Genomic DNA, 5,913 nt, shown 5'->3' on the forward strand with positions numbered 1-5,913 from the left:
TTGGGGCGTTACACAAAATACAAAAATAAATACTTAAAATTTTGGGGCGTTACATACTAAGCTTTATGCTTACCCCTTTTTCTTTCCACTTTCTTATAGTGCCACAAAAGTAGCTCGAGGATCATCGCATACGTCAGAGAAACCAGTCACACTATCATCTAAAGCACTTCATATAGTTAGTTCTTTTATTTGATTATGGCATGTATAGAAACTTTCATCTTATTTTAGTGTCATATTCTTTTGGGGCAAAATGTGATGGCTTGCTTTAGCATTTGACTCATTTTGTATAAGGCCATGAGAAATGGCTAATATTGAAAGTTGTTATATGAATACAAAAGGGTCTTTCATGAATGAGAAAATTGTTGGTATGGTTGAGCATGTGAATTTCAGTGTATGGATAGCAAAGTACTTAAATTAGTCGCTTAAACATATAAGGAATGTATATAGGTCTTAGTTATGGTTGCTTGATTGGGAAATCATGTTATGATAGACTTTGGTGTGATGGATGGTATTCGATTGTGTTTCAGAGTGGCAAAAGGCTTGGTAGATAGCCTTCTATTGTCCATATCGGTAGACACACAAGCGTGTGTCTAGGCTGTGTGTGACGCACGGTCAGCCCCATGGGCATGTTGTTCAGCCGTGTGTCCCCTGCACCTCGAATTTGCAAGTCAATATGCATTGTAGTAAGTACACGGGCAGAGACACGGCCGTGTATCTCAGCCGTGTGGATGACACGGCCTCTGGCCACGGCCGTGTGCCTTGGCTGTGTGCCCTAAATTGTTGCTGACATCAGAAACAGAATGTCAAGGTTTTTAGACACGGACATGGACATGGGCGTATGTCAAGCCATGTGAAAACTCCGGTAGGTTCAAATTTGGAATTTAATTCACGTGGGCTAGGGGCACGGGTGTGTCCCCTTGTGCTTAGGTTGTGTGAACCACACGGGCCTTTAGCACGGCCATGTCATAATGGCCCCACGGACGTGTTGTCCTTCCATACAGGCGTGTGTCCTGCTTCAAGTGGCATTTTTCAAAGTTTTCGAAGATGTTGGGATTAATCCCAAGTTATTTCCAAAACGTGATTTTGGCCTTATAGGCCCATATTAAAAACTTTTAAATTAAAAGAGAAAAGTTTTAAGTTTGACCTAGTTTTCATAACTTGAAAATGATTGTATGAATGCGGTTAAGTCAGGCAATGCCTTATGCCCAGTTTCGACCTCGGACTCGAGTAATGGGTGTTACAATCGGACATGGGCTGGAACATGGCCATGTGATCCCATTTCAAATGTCCACATAGCCTGTGACACAGGCGTGTGTCACTTGTATTTTAAAAATTTCCTAAGTTTTCTGAAATTTTCCTGATTTATCGATTTAGTCCCAAACCACCTATAATGCATGATTAGAGCCTCGTAGGCTTGTATTAGGGACAATGTGAATGAATTTGAATGATGTTTATTTGAAATTTGAAAATGTATGTGAAATGTATGGTTATTTGTGAAATAAGTCTGGTAATGCTCTGTAACCCTATTCCAGTGTTGAATACTAGTGAGAGGTGTTACAAATAAAATGACAAAAAACTTAGTTAAAACTAGTTTAACTTGATTTTAAAATTATTTCAAAGATTTTTCTAACAGTTCAAAGTAGAATTTCAAAATTTTTATCTCTTTAGACTTCAATTTTAAATAAATCATTTTGTTAACTTTATTCAATTTTAATTTTTATTTAAAAACACTTATATCAAAACATTTTATCAAATAAAGCTTGGATTAATAGTTAGTTAAATTAATTACTTATTGTTTTTATGATATAATATCTATCTATATATGTTATGATTGAGTTCATTTATTGATTAAGTGGTAAAGGATGAAATGAACTAGGTTGAAATGCTAATAAATTAAAGGTTATGTTTGAAAATGGGAAACTACATGGATGAATTCTTGTGATGAAATAATGTGTATATGACTAAATGATATAGATATGGAACTTGGCCCGTATGAACCTCGTTAGTGTTTAGGATACAAATGACATGTCATTAATGGTTATTTACAGTTCTGAGTGCTCATCTGGGATGTCCTACCGATGGTTGAGGTCTTGCATTTGCTGTGGATTCTTCATAGCTCATATAACCTCCCAAACCCGACCTAGACATTATAGCCGAATCATGAAGGTCACACTGAACACCTAAACTACGAATTTACCCTATCGCTAGTTGAGAACCTCAAATTCCCTTTGTTATATTAGGAAATCGTTCATTTAATAAGTTCAACTTTTATTAAGTCAAGTTAGTAATGTTGGCGTGGTTTTAAGAAAGACACATTGCTCGTCGTTACTTTTGGAAATCCCTATTAAATTTTGTTATAGTAGGAAACTGATTATCTATTAAGCCATGTAACATGCTCAGTCCAATTTCAAAATATACTTATAAATCAATTTGAAATATGAAGTTATGCATGCATGAAAATCCTAAAACAGAAATAAACCCAAACTATAGTTGAAATAGCGTTGTAGTAAAAAAACAAATAATCTTAGGGAATTTGAATAAAATAAAACAAAATAAGATAGAAAATAAGTTTGAATTCTGTCATACATTCACATGCCATGTCCAACCCTAGTCTTGATCATTACCTGATAAGGTTGTCAATTATGCGGTGAGCTAACTAGTTCAGTGTGAGACTAATAAAAAAATACATTTTGCATAAGCTTAAGATCAATCACACAAGAATCCATGTGTCACAATCATAGCAACAATATCACATTAGAATGGGTCATGAACGTAAGATAATGTAAAAACTGATTTCCTACCCCAACCATCTGGTACACACCACGAGTTCCCCATAAATCGTCTACCAAACTCCAAACAGTGCGAGCAAAGCTCGTTGTGGTTAAACCACCATATAAACATAATGCAGATATTCTGCCATTTAACATAAAATGTGATAAAATTTCCAATCTCGAAAGTACTCCCAATGTAGTGCATTGACTAGATATAAATGCAGAATTAATATGCTACCATTCATCCACGGAACTCCTCCGTCAACCACAATATCCTACCCTATGCACATGCGATATGCCATACAATATTTTAATCAAATACACATTTCACACATTTCCTTTCAGTAGCATAGTTTACATGAAAAAATTATAATGTTCACATATATCAAGTGTTCACTTTCACCATCAATACTGTGACATCCTATCATACCATCAATCGTTAACACTTTAGGAAAATATTTCCAGTGCATGTATAGCAATTTTTCATTCAATACTTTTCATGGCATTTTACCCCACAAGATTTTAGGCATTCAATATTTATTTCCAAAATAATGCTTATACATACAATCAATCATAAATTACATCAACAAGCCTTCCATAATAATACCAAACAATCAACTATTCAGTCAACCACACAATTTTGCAAACATGCCATTTAGTTAAGGCCAGTAACGTACTTGATTTAGTCACTTTATCACATTCAATTAGTCAATTAGCTAAGTCAGACCAGCAAGATTAATCCACATTTAGATCATATAAAATATTACTAAAACATTCAAGTTAACAAGTTAGGACCCACACCTTATTTTTCGCACTATTGTAGCATGATGGTGAAATCCACAATTTCTCCTTAAGACCTTAAATCGAGCCTAAATTAAAAATAAATATTTTATCAAATTAATAAACCACTTAAGTATCCCTAAATCACCATCTTAAGGTTCCAATCCAAATAGCATAACCATACCTATTTTCAGATATAAATTAGCTAGGTTATTTACGCTGGTTTGTTGCGAAATATACGTGTGAACGTCTAAGGGCTTCACTGTTGGTTTGGGGCATTTGGGCCGGCAACTAACACCATTAAATACTGAATAATCAGTATCTATACCATCAAAAAATTATTTTACTCAATAATTTTTCAATTTCCCCAAAAATTAAGTTGAAACTACGCACTAGCCCACGATCTACCATAGTTACGCTTCCCGAATTGTCAAATCTGAGTCCTCGAATGATCAAGATTGAATTTTCGTAAATCACACATGATTAAAGGGTAATTAGTATAGTTTCTTGACACCAAGATATTTCTGGAAATAGATGAGAAAAATTAAAGAAATAGCAGCCTCCGTTTTGTGCCTCTAGGCGCGGCGCACCACCACCAACAGTGGCAAATCAGGTTTGTTTTAGAAAACCAATTGATATCACTTTTGAAGGCTGGAAAAATACCCATAAAATAATTAAAAATATCCCCAATTCCATAATTGGAACTTTGTTAGTCCCTTGAAAGACTCATTAAGAAAATTAAAGAAAAAAGACATTTACACATGTTAGAAAAAAGGGACAGCAATGGAGCTTCTTAGGTAGCAGTGGGGATCATTCTTGGAGGTCAAATATTTCAAATTTATGCTGGAAAAATAAGTGCAGGAAGAAAGAGGGGAGAATGGTGCAAGAAATCGTGTAAAAAGAAAAGAAAAAGAGAATGTGGCTCTTGGTGGTTTGGGTGGCAGCAATAAGAGGAAAAGAAAGAAAAAATTGAAGAGAAGAGAAGAGGGAAAGATGGAGGGGTGACTAGGGTGGCGAAAAATCAATTAAAGGCTGATAAAATTAATTAAAAGTAACATTTGTACATATACTAGGTATGGATGGCAGAAATAAAAGAAAAAAAGGGATTTTTGCAAAATTAAATTATTTGCAAGGGAAGGGAATCAAACTTGGAACCTTAATCTAATTTCAATGCTTTCCCATTTTTCTTTTAAACACTGGGCTATTTCCTCATTCTTGAAATAATTTTGCATTCTTATTGAGCTAAAATTTGGGATGTTACAACTTGTGTGAGTAGCATCGAGTAGCCTAACATCTTAACCCACACTCGTGTGAGCAAGCCCATTTCACAGCTCTTGTGAGCATTTACAGTTACAGTTATAGTTACAGTCAAACTTTGTGTGAGCATTTTTCCTGAGTATTCGACATTATTTCATTTGGTTCATCAGATGTTAAATGTATAAAATGAAATAGTTATAGGGAATGAGACATTAAATGGGAAATTTGTATTGATTATTAAAATGAAATGTGATATACAAAGTGATTATGTGCTAAATGTGAAAAATAAAATGGTTATATGAAATAGATATATGGAATGGTTATGTGAATAAATTATATGGAATCGAATATATAAAATGATTATATGAATCAATTATATGAAAATAGTTAAATGAAGTATTTATACGAAATGTTTATAGGGATAGATATGTAAAAGGGACAATTGAAATTAACACTCGAAATGGAAATGTGAAATGTTAAATAAATAGATGTGGAATGAATGGTATGTAAAATATGTTTACTTGTACATGTTTTATGACATGATAAAGTTATAAGTTTTGTATATGTGAACTCACTAACCTTGTAAGACTTGTGATATGTATAGATTAATAATGAACTCTTGACCTTGCTTATGAATTTAATTGCAAAATGTTTAAGTTATAACATTTACAGTAAGTTAAAGTTTAAGTTTAATTGGAACTTACTAAGCAAAGATTTGCATACATTCATTGTATTTGATTTCTTATAGATTATTAGAAGTTTATATCAGTTGGAAGTTCAAGTCAGAGCTCACACTATCCGTTTAATGATTCGGTATAATTTGTGATTATTTTGATTTAGGTTATAAGTGGCATGTGCTAAGAGTTTTAAAGTTTACTTGTTCGTAATTTTGTTATTTCATATTTTGGTTATGTAATGTTGTGAGTGTGTTTCTTATTTGGTACTTTTGGTATAGCCTTGTTCATGTATGCATAAGTGCGTTGAACCATGCCTTATGAGATTGGTTTTACATTCCATATCAAATGTCAATGAATAAGGTACATGTTTCATTATCCTTGTTAATTGGGCACGGACTTAAGACAAATACACAAGTCATCCAACCATC

This window comes from Gossypium hirsutum, chromosome A08, assembly GCF_007990345.1.
Source record: "Gossypium hirsutum isolate 1008001.06 chromosome A08, Gossypium_hirsutum_v2.1, whole genome shotgun sequence".
Lineage (NCBI taxonomy): Eukaryota > Viridiplantae > Streptophyta > Magnoliopsida > Malvales > Malvaceae > Gossypium > Gossypium hirsutum.